The sequence below is a fragment of the Engystomops pustulosus genome, chromosome 7 (genome assembly GCF_040894005.1).
Source record: "Engystomops pustulosus chromosome 7, aEngPut4.maternal, whole genome shotgun sequence".
In the NCBI taxonomy this organism is placed as follows: domain Eukaryota; kingdom Metazoa; phylum Chordata; class Amphibia; order Anura; family Leptodactylidae; genus Engystomops; species Engystomops pustulosus.
In genome coordinates, this window is record NC_092417.1 from 166,386,416 (window position 1) to 166,400,743 (window position 14,328).

Consider the following 14,328-nt stretch of genomic DNA (forward strand, 5'->3'; position numbering starts at 1 on the left):
TTCCGACCCGTAATCCTTTTGTCATAGTCTCCACCAGTTTTCTGGCATGAACGCCCAGCCCGCTCCCTTGGGAAAACTGTTGGAGGAGCCATGGTGAATCCAGGGCCAAAGTATAGTAAAGCCGCTCACATGTCCCCATACAGTTTGCATTTTGTCATCACTGCATTTACTTGAGTAAAATGTGAGATGTGACTTTTCAGTTGGGGTGCGTTTACAAATGCAGCGCTAGGGTACAGGGGCGGACCTCGGCCTGATTGTGTATGCGTTTCACAAGCGATCGGTAACCAAAACCCAGTGTCTTGCATTGTTTTAATGCAGGATACCAGGTTCTGGTTACCGATCGCATGCGTTTCCAAAACAGCGCATACTCTATCTGGGCAAGGACCGCTCCCGAAACCCTAACGTGTGACCGCACCCTCAGGGCGCGTTCACACGTTGCGCTTTGGTTGCGTTTTCATTGTGTTTTAAAACGCATTACAACAGCTGAGGAGAGGTGATTTGCCTAATTACATTACTATTTAGATATGTTAACAGTATGGTAATGCATGTGTTTTGTAAACGTTAACAGTAATGTAATTAGGCAAATCACCTCATCTCAGCTGTTGTAATGCGTTTTAAAACGCAATGAAAACGCAACCAAAGCGCAATGTGTGAACGCGCCCTCAGTGTAAAAAAATATGCAGGCTGATCATGGGTCCCTTTACACAGACCAAAAATTGTCCAGCTAGTTATCTGTAGTTTATCTTTTTTTTAATCAAAGTTTCGCTGAATTTGCAAGAAATAAAACTTAACCATATTTACACTGATGAAAAGGTATATTATTTTCCCTCTAGAAGAGTATTAAATGCACAAGTGATAATCCAACAATTGTTCCACAACTTTCAGATCATGATATAGTGTGAAGTTTAAAAAAAAATTGCATGAAAGTTTCCTACACTTTGTACGATTCCTATACAATTGTACATAATACAATATCTGTATTTGTGTATCACACTATAGCAGATGAAACGTGGAACGGTAACCGGCCTAGTTCCCAGTTCTGGATTGAAACTGTTAGGGCTAGTATGGGTGATAAATTGGGGATGTGGAGCAGTAATGTATGGACAAGTAGATGTGTATTTGTATGTGGCTTTTTTCACATACCTGGGCCCTATAGAAATGTATGAGATGTTACAGTATACATTTCTATCATCAGGTGTATTGAACAAGTGTGATGTGACGGTAGCTGAGCATTGGTCCTCTGTGCTGTGATATATGTAACTGCTCATAGTGCTTTAGTAGGAGGAGATATTGCAGCATTCAGAGTGCCAAGCAACTTGCTGATTATATACAACCGTGTCCAGGCATCTGCATTTAGTTGGCCGGAGTGAGTGTGCATGCCAGTCACAGGCACAGCGCTCAGAATTTTACATAAAATACTAAGTAGCATAAAAATACAATGAAGAAACACATTGATGGAAAAAGTTGCACATTGTGTAACAAATCAGTAGTCATTTGTAATCTATTCTAATTAGTTTCTGACAGCTAAGAGGTGTTGCTGAAGCCATATATTTTATATTAGACATTCATGCATGCAAGACCCGCAAAACACCAATGACATCACATCTTTTGTTTTCCAATCTGCCTTAGAAAATTGAAAACTGCAGTTTCATTAACTCCTCTGTACTGCCACACATGTATAAAACATGAGACACCGTTACATGCATTTCTTAAGTCCAATAGAGAAGCTTATGGGAGACAACGTAATATCAAGAGCAAGCCTTCAATATGAAAACAAAAAATTGGTAAAAATTTATGAATGTGTTCATAAGAAAAAACTATTCTGGCTGCCTACAGCAATCCCAGTGTAACACTGATTTACTACAGGTCTTTTTACAAATGGAAGCTGTGATTAGTTCAGCATCATTTTGTTTTCCTAAATCCCTGCCATTGTTTGAAGTGCGTTTTTATATAACACTTTTGAGTTTCACGTAACATCTGGCTGCAGTGTGTGTCCTGAGCACAGTCTGTGAGCTCTTATCACACATGCAGTTTTTGTGGCACTTTTTATGCAACTTCTAGGCTAAGGCCGCGGTCACATGTTCCGCTAGCGTTGCGTTTATAACGCAACGCTAGCGCACACCAGGCAGGCCGAGGTCCGACCCCTGTGGGCTATTGTCGCGTTATGAACGCTAAGCTGGCTGAACATGTGACCGCGGCCTAAGGGTGATGCCACAAGTTGCGGTTTTGGTCCGTTTTTAAGCATGCATTTTCAGTCCATTTAGGGTGATGCCATACATGGCGTTTTGAACGCGTTTTTGGTCCAAGGCCATGATAACACTTTCCACTAGCATCACGTTCACGACGCTGGCGCACAGGGGGCGGGCAGAGACCTGCCTCCTGTGCGCCAGTGTCACGTCATGTCGCTAGTGGAACGTGTGACCGCGGCCTAAAGCAGCAAATGATTCAAGGTGGGGCAAGAAGAATAATGGTGCATTCGCATGTGGCGTTAACACCTGCGTTTTGAAGAAGAAACTTGCCTAATTACGTTGCTATTAACATTTTTGTTTACAAAACAGAACCATTTGTTTTGTAAACACAAATGTTAACAGCAATGTAATTGGTCAAATAGCCTCTTCTCAGGTGTTTCATTGCGTTTCAAAAGCAACGTGTGAATGCACCCGGGTGTGAATAGGTTGGACAGGATGCGGCCGTGATGCAAATTAGTATTTAGTTACAGTTTTTTGTTAACAGTACATTGCTAAATATTAAATTCATTATGAATTATCAGTATAATTTGTGAAATTGATGTGGATGGCCGCGCCTTTGCCACTCTGTCTATTGACTCTCTAAGAGCCAGTACACATCCTGGTTATTTCTGCCGTTTTTATGATACATTAATGTGAGAAAATCGGGTTTGGAAACAACGTGGACATAAAGGAATATTTGCACCTGTTCTGTATGCTAAACCACAGGAAGGCCGCATTCACACACAGCATTTGTGTTGCATTTTGAAACACAGCGCAAAGGATATGTTCACATGTGGCGTTTAACGTATGCATTTACAGAAGAAAGATTTATCTAATTAAATGGCTGTAAAAATTGGTGTTTACAGAACGCAACGTTAATGCAATGTTAAATCTCGTGTTAACAGTGCGTTAGCATATGCATTTGTTACCGTGTTGCTAATACATGTTACCATATGTTAACGGTTGCGTTTTGTAAATAAAAAGTATTAATAGCCGTTTAATTAGGCAAATCTTTCTTCTACTGGTGCAATCCATCTTGAAATGCATGCATTAAATGCCACATGTGACTAACGCATGCGTTTAAAAATGCATTGCAACATCTGCAGAGAGATTTGCCTAATTAAACAGTTATTAACAAGTTTACAAAATGCGTTTACAAAAGACAACTGTTAAGACATGTCTGAACATCACGATAAAACAAAATGTACCTGCGCCAAGCACTCTAACAAGTGAACAATCCCTACTATATCACCATACACGAACCTCCTACCATGTATATATAAAAGATGTGGTATTTTGGGGTCTAGATGGTAATTTGCTATTAAATATAAATGGATACCTGGTGATGGTGGAAACCGGACCTCCTGGTCTAAAGTGGATACAGTCACTTTTTCGTGCTGGAATCCGGAAATATGGTAGAGTCCACGATTATAGTTGTCCAGAAGGGTTTCTTTCCACAGGTAATCCAAACTGGATGTTCATAGACTTGAGGATCGCTAGTGTTTGCACGTGGAGTAGAGCCCCGGCCGGTGGCTACTGCTCCATACACAGTTCTGATTGCAATCCCCAATTCCCTGACGAAGAAGGCAGCAGCCTTCGAAACGCGTAGGAAGAAGTTTGTCTTTCTGGACTTACCGTACCGGGTGACGTCACCACACGGATTGCAATCAGAACTGTGTATGGAGCAGTAGCCACCGGCCGGGGCTCTACTCCACGTGCAAACACTAGCGATCCTCAAGTCTATGAACATCCAGTTTGGATTACCTGTGGAAAGAAACCTTTCTGGACAACTATAATCGTGGACTCTACCATATTTCCGGATTCCAGCACGAAAAGTGACTGTATCCACTTTAGACCAGGAGGTCCGGTTTCCACCATCACCAGGTATCCATTTATATTTAATAGCAAATTACCATCTAGACCCCAAAATACCACATCTTTTATATATACATGGTAGGAGGTTCGTGTATGGTGATATTGTAGGGATTGTTCACTTGTTAGAGTGTTTGGCGCAGGTACATTTTGTTTTCTTGTTTTTAGTAGCTCCACTAGTTGGATCTATACTCAAGTTGGGGTGCAAGTCACCACCTTTGTTACCAGCGACTTCAGCCTATTGTCCAGTGTTTGCGCTGACTCATTCCTGTTATTTTTTCATGTCTGAACATCACGTTAACGGTTGCTTTTTGTAAATGCAAATGTTAACATCTGTTTTATTAGGCAAATCTCTCTCCAGCTGGTGGAATGCATTTTGAAACGCATGCGTTAGACGCAACGTGGGACTCCCCCATGAACACACATGGGGCGAACACTTGTTGCTTCTTTACAAATGCGTCTTGGTCAAATACTTAAGTGATTTTGTCCCAATAACAACACAATTCGCGCTGTTCCCATGTGCTGGATATATGTTGCATTTTGAAGGCGCAATACCACAGTTGAGGAAAGGAAATTTACAAAACGCAATGTTGACACCTACGTTGACATTGCCTTTTGTAAATGCACATGTTAACAACAATGTAATTAGACAAATCTCCTAAGCTGTTGTATTGCGTTTCAAGACGCAGTGTAAATGCCACGTGTGTGAACACAGCCTCAGTATGATGCAGCTAATCCCGCTGTAAGTATGTTATTGTGAACCAGGCCTGAAAGTTTCGGTAAAGAGACAACCACGGTGTTGATTTGGCCTCCTAGTCTGAGTATTTCCGAGATAAATGCACAACAGGACAGATTGTTTGGTATTATATATTGTATGTGCACCTATATGTTCCTCCCTCCCGCTTCCCCTTCGGTATTGATCAGTAACTTGCCAGCCTTCATGCTAGAATTGATTTGTGTAATTGACACGCACAGAAGTGGCTATGAGGACCTGGTTTCCTTCAGTTTGGTGCTTGGACTAAGCTTTGCTTTTTTTTTTTTTTTCTTAATATAAGGTTTGACATTCCTAAATCCTCTTCTATCCAGAGCACCCTGTACATAGCGCTTTTCTATGTGGGTTGCTGTTAGGTTGATGTCTTTGTTTACTCCCTCCCCTCTCCTGCTTGTCCTGCACTGTTTTAGTCTTTATTCAGAGTCTCAGATTGTGTTTTTCCCAGCAATCACAGCTGCCATTCTAACACCAAGGAATGTGCTTGATGCTCTCTCCACCCCCTTGCACTTTACAGGGGTTTGCCGAGGACATGTGTGCTGTGCTGAATAACGGCTCGTGTTTTCAGAGGCTTTGTTTCATGGGAGCCTATCGGTTGCCCCATTTCTGTGCCGTGTGTGTGTGTAAAATAAAATATCCGTAGCTTGCAATGGAACAGGAAACCTGCAGTGATGTGGATACTCTTTACAGGAAACATTAAGTGATGTTAACATGTAGATAGAAGTAATCTGCTCCTCGTAGTGGAGCTGCTGGGATTTTACATTCATCTGTTTTCCAGAAATGAGTCAGTCGCTCTGTATTCTTAGGCCGAGCATGTGAGCTGTACTGTATTTTATATGCATGTTAATATTTGCTTTTCAAGTTTGTTTTTTGATTTTTTTTTTTTTTTTTCCGGCCTAGTTTAACTCCCAGACAACTTTAATATGTAGGCTGTGCAGTAGATGGGGCAAACACTACAGTCCATCTGGCAAGGCTGGAGCTTTGTAGGGACAGGTGGCAGAGAGATCCCAGCTGATAGCTTGTTATTTACTTACTTGCATGAAAATAGGATGTTGTGTGTTTTCAGGGCCTGGGAGTGTCTGCAGGGTCTTTGTCTTTGCCATGTTTTATCTGTGTAGCCTCAGCACATATGCTGGAACATGTGTAGAAAGATGCAGACGCATGCCAGGAGGCTGTACAGGATGTTCTGTTATGTTAGCATATTTGGTAGACTGAAGCTTTTTTGCTGTAATGCTATCCCCCCCCCCCCTCCTACCGATGAGCGTATTCATTGTTTGTGGTTAATCCTTTGATTATTTAAACTTGTCCCTTAACCGTCTCACTCCTCTATTTTTGTTTAACTCCTTTGTGTTTATCTAGTTTAGCTTAAATAAAGTTTGGGGAGTAAATGCGTATATAAATTATTAATATTAGGCCAGTGTCACAATGATACTTTGTATGACACAGGCCTATTTTTGCAACTTGCTCAGCAGAAGGATTCACATTTTCTGTGATCAGTCCGTGGTCACAGACAATAGAAGTAGAGTGCCACGGACCGATCACTCGGCTGGGGACTGAACTTGTGCATAATATTGATATCTGATGCACGAGTTCTTGTTTTCCCAATATGCAGCAGTGCCCTGTGAAACAAGAACTCTGTGCATCATATAGCAATATTATGCACAGGATTCAGTCCCCAGTGATAAGTCCGTGGCAGGGCACTTCTCACACCCGTGATCACAGACTGTGTGAGGGTCAAATGATTTAGGGTGATGGCACACGTGGCGTTTTGAACGCATTTTTGGCCCGTTTTTAAGCAGTTCGTCAAAAACAGTTTTTTTGAAAACGCATCCGTTTTTGACAGGTTTGACCAATTATCTTAATTCAAACTGGTCAAAAATGCATTCAGTTTTGGACGGACTGCTTAAAAACGGACCAAAAACGTGTTCACAATGCCATGTGTGCCATCACCCTTAAAGGGGTTTTGCCACAAAGGCAAGTTAGGCCCTATCCACTGGATAGGGCCTAACTTGCACACAATCCGTTTGTATTACGTTTCAAAACTCATCCAAAACTACAATGAAATGACACACCCACTGGAGCCAGTGATTGGCTGCATTGGTGACCATAACGGGATCTTCTAGAACCAATAATGGTGAAGACAGGGATGCTGGTAATGTTTACTGCTTGGGTAAACTGGTAAAATGTCGACTTCGCCACTACCTCCGATGATGGTCCCGGACGTGAAACAAAGCCTGAAATGTCACCTCAACATGAGAACTACAGCCATATGCTTAAATGTCAGGCATTTTTTTTTCCTTTATGCCCGAGTGTCTTTGTGCTTTCCCGTTTCGTTTTTCCTTCCCTGTTGACAGACGAAAATTACAAACAAGCTAATTAGAAGATTATGTCATTTTTCAATGTTTCCGAGCTAGAAAATATAAAAAAAAATAACAATGTAAGGGTGTAAAGGTTAATTCACAGCTTGGTTGTGCCAGTCTAGTATAAGCGTGGTTTGCATGGGTTTAGGAGTTTTTTATGTTGCGTAGGAGCCATTGTTGACAAAAAGTGCTACAGTGTTTGTGGAGTTTGTACTGTTACCATTGAGTGAACAATGACATCCTGCTCTATAATAAATGTGTTTATTCACCTTCTGGGGAAATATGCAAGTATGTTTCCCAAGATAGGATAAGGAAAACCACGCCTCATTTGGTACCTTGTAAGGCAGCTCCCTTGACACCAAGCATGACTTTCTGGAAGCCTAATCTCATGATGCGGGATTAAAGCCAAACCAGTCTATCTATTCCAACTGTTTCGATGTGGTTGCATCTCTTCAGTACAGTGTAGGGAACTGGTTTGGCTGAGTGAGAGGTTATGGGTTTCATGCACCTTTCTTGACTAGAGATTTCATCCACCTTCAGCACTTGGTTAGTAATACCTCCAACTCTCCCACACACATGAATGCTCAGATGTTAGTTGGGGCGAGGGGGTTAGCCTACATACATGCAAAATATATTTGTCTGTGTGTTATTTTTTTTTTTTTTTAATGGTGGTACATTGGACCCATACACATGGGAGGCTTTAGAAAACCAAATGCAAGGTCCTATTCCTGCCTGTGCCTTCCTATAGAAGTCTATAGGAATGTGAAAATACAGATGTCACACAGGTGTAATCCGTGTACTGTATGTATTTGCGGTTCAGTTTGTAGGTAACACAATGATGTGTTTCAATAGGTTTGACAAGGCAGTTAAATCAATTGACACTGTGTGTATATAATTATATAATATAACACAAACATGTGCAATTCTCAGGTTGCAAACAACAGATCTATGTAAATCAGTAAAATCCTCAGTGTGTATTCCATTGCTGAGTGATATATTCTTGTGTGTGCAGGTAGCCTGACATTGCTGCTGGAAATTATGGCGGTGACTTGTCTCCCATGGAAGTTAACATTCACCTTCTTAGTAGAAATGTTATTATAGTGTTCTAGAACACTTGTTAAATAAGTTTGAATGTCACAGGTTTGTGTACTACACTTCTGTGTGTTTTTGTGCTACTTTAGGAGACTGAAGAGGTTTTGTCCCATAACGTCGCACTTAGTTTATCATTTCTTCAACATCCGTGTCTGAATGGAGTGGGTTGCTACCCTCCAAAAAAAGAAAGTAAAATTAAGTAAAGACAAACGTATTATTTATTTACAAAAGTAATTTATGGTGAAAAAACCTAACATACAGTAATGTCAATCATACTCCCATCTACTAGTGTCCACTATACAGGTTTATTGTACATGCCCCATATAAATCCTTTATATGTAACCTGGGGCATATGGAGGTTTGTCTGTTCTTATTATGGAACCTCTAAATATCCACTAGGGAAATATACCATTGTAATATCCCACCAAAAAGATTCTACAAAGTGGCACAGTAGGAGCCCAGCACATTCTATGGATGCTGTATTATAAATCCATATAATGGCCATGTGCATGATTCTTCAGTTATTGGTCCGGTGAAACAGCATGAAATGGAAAGTATTTAGGTCTCCTGCTATAAATCTGTTTCCAGTGTGTATGTACTCCAAGTATACAAAGTCTTGTCTTTGTAGGACTGTATAATAATGATTTAATAATCTATATATAGCACTAGCATATTCCGCAGCGCTTTACAACTAATAGGGGAAATGTACAAATAGTCGTATGGAACAATAGGGCCATGTGGGCCATTCTCACAAGAGCTTACAGTCTTAGGTCTGACGTCTCCCTGTCCTTTCACTCCTCTAACCTCATCTAAACTTTATATATTTTTAGGCAGGTTGTGTGAATAAATGAGGATTCAGTGTCTCCCTGCATGCACTGTCACAGATCCTGTAGAGAAAAAGTAATCTAAAAAAAATACTTTTCTATGAGACATAAATCAGATTTGTCCCATCTGCAATAATCCGCAGAGACCTAATAGGAAAGTTGCAGGGAACCTATACCTGTTGAATTGGGGGCCGCAGCTGTTAGTGACGCGAGCAATGTGATGAATTGTCTAGGTGCTTTCCCTGTATGCAATGTGTGTGAAAAGTGACACCTATATTTATCACCCGCCTTTGTTGTTTGACTCTCCTCAGTGCCTGCGCAATAAACCTTCTCATCTCCTGGATGCTCCAAATCAATTGCTTTATAGAGAGAAGTTTCCTGGGATGTGGAGTATATAGATCTGTTTTCCGTAGCTGCAGTCAAATGGCATAAGCCGTGAATAACCATTTGCTTTTGAGAGTTGAAAGGGTGTACATGGCATGTCTGCTCCGGATAGGTTGCTTCTCCACCAACCTTTTGCCAGCATTTCTCTGCACAGACAAACTTGATGCCTGTGCTCTAAGTGTAGAGTGAAACGTCAGGAGTTTTCTGCCTGTGTAAACATTCTGTTCTCCCAGGGTTTACTGATGGAAATTAGGTCCTTCTGGTGTATGTTATGTGTTGGTAGGGTTCTCATTCTGACTGTTAAGTGCTTGTCTGCTCTTGTAGGATGGGTCTGAGATCCTAAATTGGCAGTGTCTTGAAAGGGAAATGAAAGAAAAGATGGGCCTGATATCATGTGCTGCTATAGAACCTTCTTTTCTTGGGACTCAGGCTGTGGCCTGCAGGAACATCACTGAAACACACAGATAATGCTAAAGGTGCTGGGTTTCTAGCAGTCTTGTCAGTATAACTCTCAGGAACAAAGGTATGTCATTTTTATTTTGTTCTCTACAAGGTGCGCTGCTGTTTGTGGAACAATATTTTGTGTTTTGTAGAAGAAGTGCACTTTTATGCTGTGGCCTGCTGGGTAAGCATGCTTTTGTGTTGTGTGCTGTCTTTTCTTTGCTCCTATTTGATCTTTACTGATTCTTGCAATTAATGTCAACAGTTTACTTATTGGGACACTGGGATTAGTAGCAGAGATTGCAATAGCGAGGCTTATGTTTGATTATTATTACTTTTTTTTTATAGGCCTTAACTCGCCATAATTTTACTATAATTTCAGGTTATTGCATGATTTCAGCTTATCGCTATGTCTTTGCTTGGTTGTATATGACTAATGAATTACCTCATAGATATTTTTGTTCCTAACTAGTTCATCCAAAATAAAGGACATTTCTATATGGGGAGAGGTCATCCCAGTGATTGTTGTATGTATGTTCTGGATCATTGTTAAAGGGAACCTGTCACCAGGGACCTCATTTTCACTAAAGACAGATTGTTGCCTTTTCTAAGCAAGAGTGTTATAACCTACTCTTGCATCCTGACAAAATCCTGGGGTAGTCACAGGGGCTGGGCTTTGGTTTGGATGCATTTCAAAAAACATGTGACACGTCTGAGCTGCCATGCCTCCATCTTTGTGCTCTTGTACAGCTTGTCCCTCCCCCACTGATGTCAGGCTAACCAGGCTGTGACCTCTGAGAAGGAGCAGGGGGAGGAGCTGTACAATGAGTACAAAGGTGGGGGCTAAGCTATGAGGAGAGAGTAACACAGACAAGTCGCATGTTTTTTTAAATGCATCCAAACCAAAGTCCAGCCCCTGTGACTACCCCAGGATTTTGTCAGGGTGCGAGGTGAGTTATAACGCACAATTATATTGTGTAATAAAGTATCAAGCATGTTTATCCATTTAATCACTACATTTTTTTATTTTTTCTATTCTATGTTGCATACATGAAAATCACCGGCCATGCACAGGTGACATCGAAGTGTCTACAGACTCTTTGGCTTACAAAAAATGAAACCTAATAGAGCATGTCCAGGTGGATGAATATACTAGCCAATTTACGTTTTGTCCATGGTGAACTCAAACATCATATGTTCGTAATATATGGAAGTGTGAATAAGCCCTAATTTAAAAAAAAAAAAAAATTTTTTATGTCCCTTGTTGTCCAGATGTTTTGAGTATTTCTTTTGTGACAGACAGGGCACTTACTATACAACTAATCTGGCCTTAGTTTTAGTGAGGGGTCCTCTGTTTAGTCCCAGGGGTTGGGCTTTGGTTTTGATGCATTTCAAAAAACAAAACGTGACTTAATCTGTGCTTCAGACTCCTCAGCTCCCATCTTAGTGATTCTGTACTTCTTTTGAAGGGGATGTCTAGTCCAAAATGTATCAAAATACATTTTCCCATGGCAGTACAGCTCCAGCAGAGCTTTTGGTCTTTGGTGCTTAAAACATAATTCCAGTGAATAGGGAATGTTACCACTTGGCCATCAGTTTGGATATAGAGGTCACGTGCCACCTGTAACCCCAATAAAGTTGGGAACACACAGTGAGTTTGCATGGGTAAGGTTAGTCACCAGCAGCTAATCAATCCATTGTGAACTGAATGTTTGCCCTTAACCTTAAAGGGGTTGCAGGTGGCAAGTGACCGCTGCAGCCAATTTAATTCCCATCCACGTTCTGCATCAATAATGTCCCGCTCATAGTGAGCTGTGCTTAGAATCCGCACAAAAAAATAATAAAGAAGTTATACGTAAATTGGTCCTTGCCTATGGTACAGAACAGCGCCTCTTGTCATTGCTGGCATTTGTTGATACACAAAGGCTCCGTGGTGACATTGACTTTCCACTACAGTCTAATGCAGGCCGCAGCCACAAGCTGAGCCTCTGTACAACACAAGGGAGGCGCCATGCTGCACTGGAATGAAGGACTGAGATGACTATAACCTTTTATTTTTTTCACCACCTAGGGCCAATTGTAAAAACCTGGACAACTCCTTTAAGCTGTAGATTTTAACTATTATAATGCAAAAGCATTCTTTAGGAATCCTAATAAGGTAGAGGCAACCTTTAGGGTGCAGTTACCACTGAGGTGTTATAAAGAAACTTGGGTACAATATATAGCCCCCTCTCTTCACCCAACAGTAAAAAAAAAAATTTGGATGGAAAGAAAAGCCATAAAAAATATGTTGAGACAACTTTGAACAGATGTCACATTAACTTAATGTACTGAACAAAAAACTATAGCTTCTCTGATTTGCTCATTTTATTACACCTGCTCAGAGGAGGAGTAATATGAATTGTGTGGGTGTACCTCGAGAAATAGTGGGTGCAAGTAAGGACTAGTCTTCACACCCCAAGAATATTAAAAATAAGTTATCAAAGAACTCCTTTGGTGTAATGCCAAGTGAGAATGTATTGATATCCATACGGTTTCAGCCGATAACTCTCGTTATCACAGAGAAGTTTCCGTCTTTTGGCTGCCTCCACCAACTTGCGGAGTTGAGTACCTGGAGTGTTGTTCTTTCTGTTGTGTGAACTCTTCTCAGGTTAGGGTGACGGACAGTTGTTGTGGTTTGTTGATTAAGTTCTTCTATTTCCGTGTGAAGATTAAATCAAAAGCGCATTTATTCAGGATGGATTCAAACTGTTTAGATTGTTGTGTAAGATGGTTAGTCTTAAAGGAAACCTACCAACACGATTCTACCTATAAAGGTAGAACGGATGGTAGGTGGGTGTATGGGACGTGAGGATAGCCCTTTTATAGAGCTAATCCTCACGTCCCCGCTATCTTTTAAAAATATTTAATACCCTAATATGTAAATTTTGTAAAGCGGCTACTGGGGCGTGGAGTAGCCAGACTTCTTCGGAGCGTAGTTCCTTGTAGCAGCATGCCCTCGTCCGAGAAGCCGGCGTTCTGCGCAGCCACTGCTCCGGAGCTACTGCGCACGTGCAGAACTCTGGCTTCTCAGACGAGGACGCGCAGCTACGAGGAGCTGCGCACCAAAGATGTCAGGGTCAGAGGAGAAAAGAGGCTACTGGGGCATGGTGTAGCCGCACTGTGTTGCCTCATGTTCATTTACTCCACGCCCCAGTAGCCGCTTTATAAAATTTACATATTAGGGTCTTAAAGATTTTAAAAAGATAGCGGGAACGTGAGGATTATCTCTAAAAAGGCCTATCCTCACGTCCCATACATCTACCTACCACCCCTTCTACTTATATAGGTAAAATCGTGGTGGTAGGTTTCCTTTAATGGTATCCGTAATGCTTTTGGTATCCTATCCTTTCAATGTAAAACTCTGGTCCGTTCATTTTTGTTTTGTGTGTTTTTTTTTTTGTTTGTTTTTTTTTTTGTTTGTTTTTTTTTTGTTTGTTTTTTTTTTTTTTAAATTCATGGCTTAAAATGGAATTTGGTTCATTTATGGATTTGTTATTAGGCCTGGGGTAGTGTCACCAGATAATACAGGCATGTTTGGCGTCCTATCAGTGTATTACAGTCCATGGGCATCTGTCATGCCCGGCACTCATTTATTAGTTTCACTAAGACAAAGTATTTAGATCAGTTCTTCACTATTTTCACTGGCTTTTAGAAGCTTAATGATGATGGCTCCCTCACACCCACAATGTCTTCTGTTGGTATATTCATTCTTCCTTTGACCTAGAGAATCAAGAATGAATGAAAGTCTTTCACAATCCCCATCCACAACTAATAGTCATTCAAGGACTGAATCCGTGTGATAACCATTACAGCAGCGTCTTGTGACGACATAAGGTAATAAGCGCTCAGTCCACAAGTTTCAGTGCGAAGAATCTTCCTGGATCCAAGAGTGACTCATTTATACAAACCGAGCAAATATTTTCATTTTTTTCCCTTTGTTTTCCCCTTCCATAGGGGCAGTGATGGCAAAGTTAATTATTGCTTTTGCTTAGCAAACTATAATTACACATTAAAATGATACTTCTAATAGCTGCATCATTTCACATTCCCGTCTTGTGTGTTTTCACACTAATCTTGTTAGATTTATGTGATTCCCATGGTTCGCATACCTGTATAACTGTAATGGCAGTGATTCCCACCCACCTACTCGCTGTGAAGCTAATTTTATCTGTCGGTGATCAAAACTACAATTCCCAGCATGCTCTGAGAGCCACAGACCTGGGTAATGTGGTTGTGAAACAGCTGGGGGGGTCACATGTTTGGAGTCCACTGGGATGTGTGATGCATACTCCGTAGCGTGTGGAGGATTCGGGATA

At 41.1% G+C, this 14,328-nt stretch overlaps 1 protein-coding gene across 6 annotated transcripts in view; it reads left to right on the forward strand.

Annotated features, from left to right (window-relative positions):
• PHF21A (PHD finger protein 21A) overlaps positions 1-14,328 on the forward strand; it is a 71,188-nt gene that overhangs the window by 3,459 nt on the left and 53,401 nt on the right. Inside the window, exon 1 of one of the 6 annotated variants that reach the window (XM_072118814.1) lies at positions 9,762-10,052. The exons of the other annotated variants lie outside the window; for them this stretch is intronic. The gene's annotated coding sequence lies outside the window, so the exon portion shown is untranslated. Of the gene's footprint in view, positions 1-9,761; positions 10,053-14,328 lie in introns of those variants that run through there. 6 annotated transcript variants of the gene reach the window in all.